We start from the raw sequence: 16,416 nt of genomic DNA on the forward strand, positions 1-16,416 counted from the left end.
ACAGAAACCAGGCTGTCCAGACAAACCAGTCTGGAGAAGTCCCTAAATATTGAAACCATAAAACTATGGAGCGACTTAAGACAGAAGAATATCTTCAGATTTTTTAGAGCAACAAAGTTTAGAGGAAGGCTTCTATCTATACAACAACTATTCTGGAGGGTATGTGGTCGTATGGAAGCTGATCATGAACATGTATTCTTGAGCTACCAGAAGATGTGTGTCTGTGCGTGCGTGTGTCAGTGTACAGTGTTACAGTATATAAAATATCATTTCCGTGTGTTTGGTTAGCTAGGACCTGTACTGAGGGCATCAAAGGTCAGCCTACACGTTACACAGAACACAATGATACACCCGTATCATTCAGTCAATCATAAATCAATCACATGATACCTCTGCCTCATTCAAAACAGTCAATCATTCAAACAGGTGGCGCAGTACCTAGTACTGTCACCTCACAGCAGTCATTCAAACAATCAATCATGAATCAATCAAATGATACAGCAAGCAAACAAACATCTTTATTTGACAATTGGAGAGTAGGACGCGCCTTCCCAGAAAAAATGACTTGTGGAGCTCAACTAAAAATCCTTAAAGGTGGGGTAGGTAGTTTGATGTCAACAAGATCTCGGATTGGTCATCTTTTTCAAAAGAACCCGCCCCTTCCTCCTGTCAATCATGATGTAATCCCTCCCTCCAAACATGACTGGTAGGTGTGACGAGATAGAGACCCTGATTGGTCAATACATTCGGGCGCGGTGCATTCTTTGAATCCAAAATACAGAGGCAGCGGTAAACACGGAGATCCAAGTTTATTCTCAGAGCACTTCTGTTACTGATAGCTGAAAGGATATTATGACAATCTTACCAAATAAAGCCAAAAGCAAACTGCCTATCCCACCTTTAAGTCTTTTTCTCTGAATTATTTGATGAATTATGTCTAATGTTTTCCCCCCTGAAAACAACAATGACTGTGGCAAAGTACCTATCGTCTAACCTACAGGAAGTCTTTAAATTCTGGCCATGTGTCCAACCTTCTTTATCAGCCAACCAGCTGTAGGCTAGTTATAGTTTATATTACAGTCATTTGTACAGTCAGTTTAAAACAGTCATCTGCATAACAACAGCCTTCAGGTGCAGGAAACTCTTCATCTGATGGTAATATGCGTACCTGGTCAAACACTACTGTACTTAGAAACCCAACCACCCCCTGAGTGAATGAACAACATTGAACATGGCCAGAAAGAGAGTTGAATTTAAATAAAAACAACTTGGCTTTATCTGTCTGTATCTCTTCAAAATGACTGATATTTAGATTTAGAAATGTTCATTTCTCTATTCTTCAACCTGGACCATGGTGTGAGTTTCTGTACTGTGTGATGATATGACAGAGGTCTGTTCCATGTTCTGTGGTCTGTCCTGTTCCTCATCTCAGGGCCGGTCAGTGCTGCTACAGCAGGGTGTTTACCTCCAGCTTCCCCTCCACTGAAAGACATGAGGTCTGGAAAGTCCCACAACTCCACTTTCACTTCCCTAATCTCTCATCAGCCAATGGCAGATTTTATGTGAGAGTTGTTCTTACCATGTCATCTGTTGCTAGGTGAGGTGATTCTGATCACACAAGACAGGAGCAGAACAAGTGTCTGCTGCAGATGTCGTAGCAAATTAGTTAACACACACACACGCACACACATACATACAACAGTCCACTTCCGGCCTTAGGCCTGGGTCCAGTACCCCCTTCCCCTCACCCTACCCTGGGTCCGTATCCTCTTCCTACCCCCACCCTACCCCTGACCCCTGCCTCTACCTGGACCCAGGCACACTCACACACACACTGACAGACACCAGTCCTGGGCTCAGATCCCCTTCCCCTCACCCTAACCCGGGTCCGTATCCTTTTCCTACCCCCCACCCTACCCCTGACCCTGCCTCTATCTGGACCCAGGCACATTTATGCACACACAGACACACACCAGTGTTTGCCGTGTCTCTCCTATGATGTTATTAGCCTCTCTTACTCTGAAAATGTAATTTAATGTTATTTATTGCTCTATAAATGTTCTTAGCCGGTAGACAAACATACTCCAGGAGCTTGCTCGATCGCCTTGTTGAGAGGGGTCAGTGAAGAATTTTTACAGCTCACTTATCTGGCCCCCGGGTGATTACTGTTTTTTTGCTTCCCTCTGGAATATGTAGGGGTGGGACGTCTGCTCACCTCCCTTGTTCTCTGTAAAGCGCATTGTGTTGCCTCTGGGTATGAAATGCGCTATATAAATAAAGCTTTGATTGATTGATTGATTGATTGAAGTGTGCACTGTGGCTGGGGCATAAGGGGTGGGCAGGAGGATATGTAGCACCTCCTATTGGGCTTAGGGGTCATTACAGCTTAAGTGCACCTCAATGCCCCTCCACCCACTTATCCAGCTCCTATATAGGCAGGAAGACTTTACAGGTACACAAACAGACAGACACACAGGCAGGCCGGCTGGCAGAGAAAAAGCAACATGTTTTCACATCCATCACACTGAAGTTAACCTGGAAACAAGCTGCATTCCTTTAGTGTTCGGTTCTGAATTATTTGATGAATTATTTCATTTTTTGTACCCGGAAACCAACCTGTCCAGACAAACCAGTCTGGAGAAGTCCCTAAATATAGAAACAATAAAAATATGGAGCGACTTTGGACAGAAGAATATCGTCAGATGTTATAGAAATGCTTCAGACTCTTTTCATCACCAGTTACTAAGAGAAGCTGTATATAACTGAGAGCTACATCAACTCCTCCTATCGTGTGTGTGTGTTAGTATACTGTATATGAAATAGAATTTCTGTGTGTTTGTTGAATCAGGACACTTCACCGTACAGGTTAGAGGTCATCAAAGGTCAGCCCACACGTTACACAGGACACAATGATACCCCTGCATCATTCAAACCGTCAATCATAAATCTATCACATGATATCCCTGAATCATTCAAACCGTCAATCATAAATCTATCAAATAATATCCCTGAATCATTCAAACCGTTAATCATAAATCTATCAAATAATATCCCTGAATCATTCAAACCGTCAATCATAAATCTATCAAATTATATCCCTGAATCATTCAAACAGTCAATCATACATAATTTTCACAGTGTTTCACAGGTTTTTTCACAGAGTGCTGAACAAGATACTAACCAAAAGTGAAGCATGCTACACTCCCTGCCTAGCGTCGTTTGTATTAAATGACCGCTTGCCAACATGGTGACCATGGACACCACACAATTAAACACTGAAGACCTGATTCTACACAGAGAAGTAGAAGTGAATCATGAATGATATGGCTGGACTCTTTACCCAACACCAAAACCAAGGAATGCTGACCAGCAGATTGTCCAGAGGAGTCAAGCAGCAAAGAGAAAGTACTGTAGAAACCTGAAGCTGACCTAAAACAACATATTTGTACCTTTACAACAACTGGAGGCGTTTTTGGCCCCACATTGAAAATGACTGTATAAAGACACAGACTGTCAAGTCGTTCTCATAGAAAACTCATGTCAGCCAAAAGGCAATGAATTGCTTAATCATTTTAACACTTTGGGGAAGTGGACATGTTTTTGTTGTTGTTGTTGTTGTTTCATGTTTATGAGATGTTATTTTACATACAAGAGTATATCTATACCAGTGGTCAAAAGTAATTTTATGGTATGTATTTACTGTATTCACTGCGTGTTATTTTTTGTGACATTTGTGAATTGTAAATATTTTCACATCATTTCACTGAAGGCCAGCTGTCATGATCACTTTGAGCCACTATTAGAAACATCCTCAACATTAAAGCCAGTCGGTCCTATTGTAATACTTTTTTTTAGAATATAAAGCCAATAATGTATTTTACTCACAATTACTTTATGTTATAGTGTTTTGCAATTCATGTAGTACATTTAGTAATCTGTCTTTTTTGGGATTTTGAATGGCCATGTTGTGGTTCTCTCTGTGCATTCATGGTTGAATTCAACACCAGAGAGAGAGAGAGAGAGAGAGAGAGAGAGAGAGAGAGAGAGATGGGGAGAGGGAAGCTTTATATATAATCTGTTTGTGTGAATGAATGAATGAATGAATGAATGAATGAATGAATGAATGAATGAATGGTTCATTCATGGTGAGGCAGTCACCTTCTCATGGTCAGTAGCTGCGATTAACCACCGTAAGCGAAGCAAAGTCTGCCAACAGCCCCCAGGAGCTGAGTCAGACAGACTTGCCTCAGCCCTGCTGTCTAGACTCAGCCGAAGGAGACAAGAGCGCTGGGAGGAGGCCATTTACTCCATCGACTTCTCACACTCCAGCCGCAAGGCATGGAGCATCCTTAACAACCTCACTGGTAGGTCCAGACACTCCCCCCATCACTGCCCCATCTTTGCAAACAAAATCGCATCACAATTTGTGAAAAGTGGGACACCTGAGGGCAAAGACTGCGGATCGTCACGTCTCGTGGCTAAAGAAGTGTCTGACCTCTGGAAGGACACAACTCCTAGCGGTGGTAACATCTCTGGTGAATTCACACCAGAGGAGTTTGCTGCTGCCCTCCAGCATGTAAGGCCAGGGAAAGCCCCAGGGCCTGATTCTATCTGCCCGAAGCTTATACTCCATGCCGCGCCTTTCTTGAAGTCCTGGTTAAGAGCGTTCCTCTCTTCCTGCTTGCGACAACTCAAGATCACGGTAGCAGGATACTTGACTGCAGTGACTGATAGAAGACTGTGGAAAACGTTGACCAGGTCCAGACTGAGTGGACACAGCCTGGCCATAGAACCAGGTCCAGACTGAGGGGACACAGCCTGGCCATAGAACCAGGTCCAGACTGAGGGGACACAGCCTGGCCATTGAACCAGGGTCCAGACTGAGGGGACACAGCCTGGCCATAGAACCAGGGTCCAGACTGGGGGACACAGCCTGGCCATAGAACCAGGGTCCAGACTGGGGGACACAGCCTGGCCATAGAACCAGGGTCCAGACTGAGGGGACACAGCCTGGCCATAGAACCAGGGTCCAGACTGAGGGGACACATCCTGGCCATAGAACCAGGCCGCCGCAGGCAGTACTGGCTACCCAAGGAGGCCAGGCTGTGTTCACTTTGTCATCAGGGAGATGTTGAAACACAATCTCACTTCTTATTATAATGTGAGAAATATAAACATTTAAGAGAGATTTTCTTTGATCAAATAAATAATATATATCCTGAGTTTATTCACCTCCCTGATCCTGAGAAACTGACATATTTATGTGGAGAGAAAAGTCAGTGTGCATTATTAGCTGCTAAATATGTTGACTGTTGCCATACATTAAGGGAAACAAGTTCTACTGTATAGCAAACATCTCAGAGTGATTACATCTGAAGGATATTGCCAGCTCCCCATGTTATTATATTATGAATTGAACTGTTGTTAAATGCTTTTGATTGTATTGTTGATATATAGCTTCATGTTTTGTTGTGTATGTTATGTTATGTTTTTATACACAAACACGTAATTACTATCACATAATCACTGATACTCACTCCGCGGGGCTGGGTCTGGGTACGGGAGCTGAACACGCAGCAACCCAGACCCCTCACTGTCAGAGATAACACACCCTCACACTCACTTTTGATTTATTTATTTATACATAATCTGAATGTTGATTTTCTGACTGTTGATTTTATGTACTGCTTTGGCAGTGTGGGTTCTTTTCAACTATCATGCCAATAACGCTTATTTGAATTTGAGAGAGAGAGAGAGAGAGAGGGAGAGAGAGAGAGAGAGAGAGGGACAGAGAGAGAGAGAGGATGGAGAGAGAGAGAGAGGATGGAGAGGGAGAGGGAGAGAGATTGAGGAGGGAGAGAGAAAGAGAGAGAGAGAGGGAGAGAGAGACAGAGAGGAGGAGAGAGAGAGAAGAGGGAGAGAGGAGGGAGAGAGAGAGGAGGGAGAGAGAGAGAGGGGAGGGAGAGAGGAGGGAGAGAGAGAGAGACAGAAAGAGAGAGGAGGGAGAGTGAGAGACAGACAGAGAGAGAGAGGAGGGAGAGAGGAGGGAGGGAGAGAGGAGGGAGAGAGCGAGAGAGAGAGGAGGGAGAGAGGGAGAGAGAGAGGAGGGAGAGAGAGAGAAAGAGAGGAGGAAGAGAGAGCTAGCAACATGACACAGCAAACATGACACAACTCTACAACATGACACCTCAACACAGCAACATGACACAGGGAAACACAGCACCATGATACAGCAGAACACAACACAGCAACATGACACAACACAACACAGCAACATGACACAGGGAAACACAGCACCATGATACAGCAGAACACAACTCTACAACATGACACCTCAACACAGCAACATGACACAGGGAAACACAGCACCATGATACAGCAGAACACAACACAGCAACATGACACAGGGAAACACAGCAACATGACACAGGGAAAGACAGCACCATGATACAGCAGAACACAACACAGCAACATGACACAACACAACACAGCAACATGACACAGGGAAACACAGCACCACACCGCAACATGACACAACACAACACAGCAACATGACACAGGGAAACACAGCACAACAACGCAACATTCACAGCACAGAAACATGACCCAATACAACACAACACAGGAACATGACTCAGCACACCACAACACAGCATTGATAATGTGTGAATAACCAGGAGCAGCAGCACACAGACTGAACGCAGACCCCTGGGCTCTCACACACACACTAAGCCCAGTCAGTCTGATGCTGGGGGGTCTGGACACCCTGTAGTTAAGTGCTCTTTTTTCTCTCATGTGTGTTTCTTGTTGTGTTCATGAGTAGTGGTTCCTAGAGGAGGAGGTGAAGGGTTAGGGGTCAGGGGTTAGGGTCAGGGATCCTGTCCTACTGATGGTTCATAGTGGAGGAGAGGAAGGGTTAGGGTCAGGGGTTAGGGTCAGGGATCCTGTCCTACTGACCGTGACTCGGCCTCCGTGGGTCAGCATCTGCAGGTCGCTGCTCAGGTTCACGTTGGCCAGCATCTCCACCACCACGTCCACACCCTGACCCCCGGTCACCTCCTGGGTCACACACACACACACACACACACGCAAACACACACACACACACGCACACACACAAACACACACACGCACACACACACACACACGCACACGCACACACACACACGCACACACACACACACACACACACACGCACACACACAAACACACACACGCACACACACAAACACACACACACACACTCACACACACACACACACACACACACACACACACACACACACACACACACACACACACACACACACGCACCCTTACTGCTTATGGTAGTCCATCGTGACCGATGATGACTTCTGCTACTGGTTCGTGGGTTCTTTGGTGACTGTACAGTCCAATGCGTGATGCACACTGTCTGCCACACAGGCAAGTGAAGGCCTGACCCGATGGGGCAGGTGTAGTCATGATGGGGCAGGTGTAGTCATGATGGGGCAGGTGTAGTCATGATGGGGCAGGTGTAGTCTTCTGACCCGATGGCTTTCTCCTCTCTCTTTTTGCCAGATGGTGTTTTCTTCTGTTCTCCTCTGCCAGCTCTGCTCCTTTGTGACAGAGTCCACGCCAGGAGGAACGATCTGCGGCAGCAGCTTCCATGGCAGCAGGCTGTATCTCACACGTCTTTAGGAGGGTCTTGAGCTGGTCTTTCAGCCTCTTCTTCTGGCCCCCTGCAGAGCGATGGCCTAGGTGGAGCAAGCCATACAGGGTTTTGCGCGGGAGGCGACTGGGTGGCATTCTGGTGACATGGCCGAGCCATCTGAGTTGGTGAAGCATGATGGTGACCTCTATGCTCCTGTAGCTGGTTCGCTGAAGGACCACAGTGTGTGGAACACGATCCTGCCACGTCACCAGTAAGATGCGTTGGAGGCACCTTAGGTGAAACGCCTCCAGCATCTTGAGATGGCGAGCATAGATTGTCCATGTCTCACAACCATAGAGGAGGGTTGTGATGCAGATTGCCTTGTAGACTGAGACTTTGGTGTGGAGGTGGAGGTTATTGTTGTTAAAGACTCTCTTCCTCAGTCGCCCAAAGGAGGATGAGCCTGTTTGATCCGGTTTTGTATGTCCTGGTCGATGCTGCAGTCTTCTGAGAGGATGCTTCCAAGGTATTTGAAGTGTGGAATGATGGTGAGTGGGGAGCCTTCCACGGTGAAAGTTGGAGGTCTCTACGGGGGTTCTGATGACCATTGACAGAGGACTTCTGTCTTGGACATCTACCTTGGCCATCATCCCATCGTGAAATTGCCGCAGGATGTTCATGAACTTCGCCGGGCAGCCATACTGCAGGGGGACTCTCCACAGGAGGTCACGATGTACGGTGTCAAATGCCTTGGAGAGATCCACAAAGGCCATGAACAGGTCTGGTTTTTGTTCACGACATTTTTCCTGCAGCTGTCTTCAGCAGAAGATCATGTCCACTGTGCTGCGGTTTCTCCTGAATCCACACTGGGATTCCGGTAGCAGGGCTTCAGTAATGTTGTTGATGGGCCTGTTGAGCATGATTTTTGCCAGGACTTTACCAGCAACAGAGAGGAGCACTATACCTCGGCTGTTTACACACATGGATTTGTCTCCCTTGTTCTTGTATATGGTGACAATGTTTGCATCCTTCCATTGCTGGGGAATGCTTCCTTCCTGCCATACTAGGGAGATGAACTGGTGGATTGCTCTGGTACAGAGGTAGCGCCCCTGCTTCAGGATCTCAGCAGGGATGGAGTCAGGACCAGGAGATTTATTGTTTTTAAGTGACCTTATGGCAGCATGGACTTTGGAGAAGGAAGGTGGGAGGTCAAGACTCTGGATGGTGGGTAGGGTTGGGAGCTCCTCTAGAACCCAGATGTCAATTGCGGCTGGCTGGTTTAGCAGGGCCTGATAATGTAATTTCACGTCATCCCCCATGTGTTCACTCCAAAAATAGTTTTTCTGTTTTCCTACTTGACTGTTGTTCTAACTTTGTAGTTCGTTCTCATAGATCAGTCTGTTAAAACTACAAATTCTTCCTGTGTGACATCACTTCCCTGTCCTCTTCATCCTGAAACGATGTCACTTCCTTTTTCACGTTATAACCTATCTACCTCGTCCTCAAGTGAACCACACGAGCCCGGATTCACTTCCTGTGCTCTTGTCCGAATCTGCAGAATCGTAACATAGAATAAACTATTGTCTTTGTTTAAAACCAGCTTGACCGACCACTCAGCGTGTTCTTTGAAATCTAAACTAAACCAAGTAAGATTTTCATTTACAGGCCTCAAAATGTTCTCCCCATCTCTGGACAATCAATGTTTGATCCTTAATGAGGGAGGATTCATCAGCGGTTCTGAGAGGACAGACAGTATGGGTTCTTGGACCATGGATGGACTTTATTGCATCATACAAATTGTGCATATCATATCTCTCTGCCTATGATTGTATTTCCTGCGCCTTGGATACCCACCACTGGTTTTGAAGTTGTCTCAGAGTACACTGCACCTTTCTCCTGTGTGCCTGCCAGTTGCTTTTAAGGGCAGCAGAGGATGGGTTATTGAGTGAGGCTTTATGAGCTGAGTGCATACTGTTGAGGAGAGTGGAGATATCTGTGGAGTCTTTGTCGAACCAGTCCTGATGTTTCTTCCTGCTGTAGCCGATGGATTGGGCTGCAGCTTCGTAAAGTGATGCACTGAGAGACAGCCACTTCTCTTCAGTCCCTTTCCAGGAGAGGCTCAACATTCTCTAGCTGATTATCTAGGGACCGGCGGAAGGTGTTACGTGCCTCTGTTTCCTGTAGCCGGGCACAGTGCAGCCTTTTCCTGCTGGACTTTCTGAGGCGTACTGCTGGTCGGATCCTCATGTTGAGCATGCTCATGATCAAACGATGGTCCATCCAGCACTCTGCCCCTCTCATGGCCCGAGTGATCTGGACGTCTCTCAGATCTGACTGCCTGACGATGATGATGTAGTCGAGGAGGTGCCAGTGCTTGGACCTGGGATGCATCCAGGATGTTTTGTATTTGTTTTTCTGTTGGAATATGGTGTTGGTGAGGGTGAGTCTGTGTTCAACACAGAGACTTAAGAGACGTATCCCATTTGCATTGGAGTGGCCTATGCCATGCTGCCCCAGTACACCTTTCCAAATGCCACTGTCCCTCACAACTCTTGCATTGAAGTCGCCCATCAACAGGATCTTGTCGTTTTTGGGGACGTTGTGAAGGGCTTCATCCAGCATCTCATAGAAGCTCTGCGTTTTAAGAACCACACTTCCCACAATCCCCCACTCACTCGCTGTAATGGTGGGGGAAAAAATCACTGAAGTTTAAATATGAAATCCAGATGTGTTGCTATAATAATCCACCAAAAAATCACTCAAGTTTAAATATGAAATCCAGATGTGTTGCTATAATAATCCACCAAAAAATCACTCAAGTTTAAATATGAAATCCAGATGTGTTGCTATAATAATCCACCAAAAAATCACTCAAGTTTAAATATGAAATCCAGATGTGTTGCTATAATAATCCACCAAAAAATCACTCAAGTTTAAATATGAAATCCAGATGTGTTGCTATAATAATCCACCAAAAAATCACTCAAGTTTAAATATGAAATCCAGATGTGTTGCTATAATAATCCACCAAAAAATCACTCAAGTTTAAATATGAAATCCAGATGTGTTGCTATAATAATCCACCAAAAAATCACTCAAGTTTAAATATGAAATCCAGATGTGTTGCTATAATAATCCACCAAAAAATCACCAAGTTTAAATATGAAATCCAGATGTGTTGCTATAATAATCCACCAAAAAATCACTCAAGTTTAAATATGTAATCCAGATGTGTTGCTATAATAATCCACCAAAAAATCACTCAAGTTTAAATATGAAATCCAGATGTGTTGCTATAATAATCCACCAAAAAATCACTCAAGTTTAAATATGAAATCCAGATGTGTTGCTATAATAATCCACCAAAAAATCACTCTAGTTTAAATATGAAAACCAGATGTGTTGCTATAATAATCCACCCAAAAAAAACAAAACATTTTCCCCGCCGATATCATCTCTGACCCACAGGGTCGTTACATTATTGTAACCGGCTCTCTGTCTCAAATGCCTAATTCTGGTCAACGTCTACGCCCCCAAATGGGATGATGCCACACTCAACTCTCACCACTGAATTTTTGGGAGAGACTTGAATTGTATGATGAACCCAGAATTGGACCATTCCAATCCAAAAAATGCCCCCCTCAAAAATGCCCAAGGCTCTATCAGCATATATGAGTCCGACTGGATGTGTAGATCCATGGAGATTTCTTTACCCAAGGGCCAAGGAGTTTTCATTCTTTTCTCATGTTCATCACTCATACACCACAATAGATTATTTGGTAACACTTTACAATAAGGGTACATTAATAAGCATTAGTTAATGCATTATTAAGCATTAAGTAACAGTTAACTAATGTCTCTATTAACCATTTACTAATGTTATTTATGTAAACTAAGGTTAACTCACCTAACCCTAACCCTAACTAAGGTATTCATTAACATTAGTAACCTAACCTAACCCTAAATAAGCGTTAGTTAACAGTTAACTCATGTTTTTTGTGACCCTTATTGTAAAGTGTGAGACATTATTTTCTTATTGACAAAGCCCTCCTTTCTGTTTGTTTCATTTCAGACACCAATACAAACCTGTCTTCTGATCAACTGATGTTTCAACTAAACTACAAACAACTGTTTACATAACCCTTCAAAACACCCATGATGCTCACACTACCTTTTCAATAACAACAGTAAGACATTTGGGAACACTGGGGGTTTAGATACAATCCAAAACAAGAGCGTTTGTTGAAAATGTTGTGGATGTTTTTTTACTTGTTTTATATTTCTTTAGAATGTTCCTAATATTAGTTCTGAATATTTTAATGAATATTGTAATGAAATAGAATGTGTTAGAATCCCTGTGATTGGTAGATCCATTCATTATTTACTAGGCACTGTGTTATGGTTCGGGCCCGGTCCGCCCCGGCTCGCCCCCTGTTCCCAGTCTGGACCCTCGACCCTGCCCCTGACCCCTGGTTCATTCTGCTCATCCCTGCCCCTGACCCCTGGTTCATTCTGCTCATCCCTGCCCCTGACCCCTGGTTCATTCTGCTCATCCCTGCCCCTGACCCCTGGTTCATTCTGCTCATCCCTGCCCCTGACCCCTGGTTCATTCTGCTCATCCCTGTCCCTGACCCCTGGTTCACTCTGCCTGCTCTGGGTCCAGACCCTCGCCCCTGAGCTCCTCCCCTCCCAGTGACTGTCCCTGAGCACCTCCCCTCCCAGTGACTGTCCCTGAGCACCTCCCCTCCCAGTGACTGTCCCTGAGCACCTCCCCTCCCAGTGACTGTCCCTGAGCTCCTCCCCTCCCAGTGACTGTCCCTGAGCACTCCCCCTCCCAGTGACTGTCCCTGAGCTCCTCCCCTCCCAGTGACTGTCCCTGAGCTCCTCCCCTCCCAGTGACTGTCCCTGAGCACCTCCCCTCCCAGTGACTGTCCCTGAGCACCTCCCCTCCCAGTGACTGTCCCTGAGCACCTCCCCTCCCAGTGACTGTCCCTGCACTCCCCCAGAGACTTTTGTACACTTTGATCACGTTGTCAGCAGGTTTTGTTCTGCCTCCTTGTGTGTTTGGTCTTGTGTTCGTTGTCTTGTCTTCCATGTTGGTTTGATTCCTCCCAGCCCTAGTTCTAGACACCAGTCCCTCACTAATCCCACGTCACTCCAGTCCCTCTCCACTCCTGGCCCTCTAGTTTAGGCCCAATCTCAATACCCCCCTTAGCCCTAGCCCTTGGCCCTACCCCAACATTGTGTGCGTTCACGCGTAGGGTAGTGTGTCCCATTCCTTTTAGCTTCCAGGGCTAGGCGGCATATAGAGGGCTAGTGGACGTTCAAACAGCCCTCCAAAACGAGGGTTTCAAGATGCTGACTTGAAACCGAGGGTAGATGAAAACTCACATAATGCTTTGTGAACCGAGGCAGTGATATGAAACATAGCTGCCGGTGCCGTGAAAAAAAAGAAGCCCAATATCTTCGTAAATAAACATTCAAAATGTGTAAAATCCGTGGAATCGTTTAGTTTAAAGTAGATGCAAAGGAACATGTCATTGGATTGTAATGACACGCATTTCAGAAGAAAAAAAAATGCTATTCACGATGTTAACTGCATTTCATTGCTAGCCTAACAGCTTCTGGATGTTCCAGTAGGCTACGGTGCAATGTTGAATCTAATATAATCAATAGAACTTTGTGTAAACAACTATTTTTGAGTGACAGTTGATTCCATGTCCCATTCATGAAGTCCAAACCAGGCCAGGTCCAGCCTGGCTTATGTGCGTGGCTGGCTTGTTTCTGTTCAGGACTGGTAGGACAGAAGCTAGTCACGCCACTGAAATAGCTGTATTGAAATGACATTAAATAATGTCTGATAGATTAAGATAGGTCTTGTCACCTGGACACATCAGTTCCAATGCTTCCAATGCTAATTCAGCACAATAAGAGCAGGATAGCCAGTTAGCTCATGAGCTCACAACAACTAGCAGCAGCTTCCATAACATTAATGGTAGCGGTCAGTGGATAAAGCAGGTACGTGTAACTATTTTGCTGCAATTGGTTCAACTTCTGTTTCTGGACAAGGTAAGGGATAAAAATATTGGAGTGAAAGGATGAACGTGTGGAGGTTTGGGGTATGGTCCCATAAAGTCATCCCCACTGGGGCCTTGAACCCTGGTCTCCTGGTTGGGAGTCCAATGCTCTGACCACTACTCTACAGAGATCGGAGGGTTGGTTTTGGTGTGCTTCCAGTCCCTAGTGTGAGTTGGGGTTAGAATAAGGGTTGGGGTTGGGACAGGATCTGGCCTATAAGGCAAGGGGTAAAGGTTGGAGTGAAAGGATGAACATGTGGAGGTTTGGGGTATAGTCCCATAAAGTCATCCCCACTGGGGCCTTGAACCCTCGTCTCCTGGGTGGGAGTCCTATGCTCTCACCGCTACTCTACTTGTGCAGTGGAGATCGGCAGCTTGATTTTTGTGTCCTTCTTTATTTTGGTGTGCTGGGACTACTGCCTCTTGTGGTGACAACAGAGAAATGCAGGTCAACATTGATCGGAGGGAGGGAGGGAGTGATAACCGGACAAACGCTATTCTAGGTGCGCTGGCTTACATCCATGCACAAAAAACCACTGCCTCTTGTCTAGGTGCGCTGGCTTACAGCCATAATTGTCTAAATAACACATAGAGCATTTATCAATAACAATTATACTTCCCGCTCCAGATCAATGAGTTGGCTAGTTTAAGCCGGAAGTGTGCATGAGTAATACTAAAAGGACACGGGGGAAATAGCAGGTTAGGGAATATATGTTCCGCCTATGAACACGCCTTCTGGCGGCCATGTGGATTACCTCAGTTTTCGAAAACTATACACTGTAAGAAATTAGCTTTGCTAATTAGCTTAATTGTCTTGTCTTGCGCAATAAATCACAGAAACCAAACATAATTGTGACTTGACTTACAGTGCAGAAATTTCTATGAATATGTTTCTTATATCAGATAGTAAATTAATTTTGGTCCTGACATGTGGTCCAAACTTTTGCGGGCATCACACTACTAATAGTAATATTGAGGTCAAAAGTGGCACAATGTTATCACAAAGTCCTCTTGTAGTGACAAGACACAACGAGTAGTGACATGTTCTTTATTAGTCACATTCTACATCAAACAGGTAAGATGTTCTTCTGTTAGCTCCTACAGTAGATTGTGCACACGCTAAGCAAGAGGTAAAAGAATTATAAGAGAAAGACATTTTGTATCAATCATTAAGCTAATGTTATAGTCCAATAACAGAACCTGAAACCACCACCACGTTTAAACAGACACCAACCGTACTGTAATAGCCTAGTTCATTTAAACAGACACCAACCGTACTGTAATAGCCTAGTTCATTTAAACAGACACCAACCGTACTGTAATAGCCTAGTTCATTTAAACAGACACCAGCCGTAGACTACTGTAATAGTTAATTTAAACAGACACCAACCGTACTGTTCATTTAAACAGACACCAACCGTACTGTAATAGCCTAGTTCATTTAAACAGACACCAACCGTACTGTTCATTAAAACAGACACCAACCGTACTGTAATAGCCTAGTTCATTTAAACAGACTACAACCGTACTGTAATAGCCTAGTTCATTTAAACAGACACCAACCGTACTGTAATAGCCTAGTTAATATAAACAGACACCAGCCGTACTGTAATAGCCTAGTTCATTTAAACAGACTACAACCGTACTGTAATAGCCTAGTCAATTTAAACAGACACCAACTGAAGTGTAATAGTTCATCTAAACAGAGCTCTGCGTACTGTAATAGTTGACTGGCTCTAACATTAGACACAAGGCAAGCTTTAGCTGATAACACTACTGTATCTCACAAACAAATGAAAACAAAGAATACAACTGAGTTATTCTCCTGAACAGTAGTTTACTCCCCTCTGAATGCCAACATTAGATTATCATTATCATACATTTACCAACACTTGACTGTATGTTAATCATTAGTTAATATATGGTGAAAAAAAGCAATACATTAGTGCAACAAGGACTCTCATACTGGAGTATATGTTAGGTTTGAAGACCTGTCCTGAAGTTGAAGCAGTCCTGAAGCTCCCAAGTACAGTGGATTCTCATGTAGATTATTGACTTAAGGTGAATATACTGTAACATTACAATAATGCATATTTGTTGGCAAAGGATGGATACAGTGTGATAAACCTTGGCCTGGTTATCCTCTAGCAGAGACAGGTTAAGACCTGTAGGAACCAAGTTAACAGGCCTTTGTACAGACCTCTAACCTGCCACAAAGAGTGTCTGAAGTTGTCAGTGATGTTTGGTGTCAGACTCAGGATGTCCTCCAGTCACTTGTCCTGCTAATGCTGTTTCTCCACAGACACCCAGTTTAGACTAGAAACCAGAGGGAAATGACTCCAACTCTCATACATGACTATTATTGATATGTGGATCTTATAACCCTGGTACAGTTGATTAATAACACCCAGGACAATGCATTATTGATTAATAACACACAGGACAGTGCATTATTGATTAATAACTACCAGGACAGTGCATTATTGATTAATAACACCCAGGACAGTGCATTATTGATTAATAAGACCGTGGACAGTGCATTATTGATTAATAACACCCAGGACAGTGCATTATTGATTCAGAACACACAGGACAGTGCATTATTGATTCAGAACACCCAGGACAGTGCATTATTGATTAATAACACACAGGACAGTGCATTATTGATTCAGAAAGCACAGGACAGTGCATTTTTTGCGTATGAAA

The sequence above is a fragment of the Borostomias antarcticus genome (assembly GCF_949987555.1).
Source record: "Borostomias antarcticus genome assembly, chromosome: 24".
NCBI lineage: Eukaryota > Metazoa > Chordata > Actinopteri > Stomiiformes > Stomiidae > Borostomias > Borostomias antarcticus.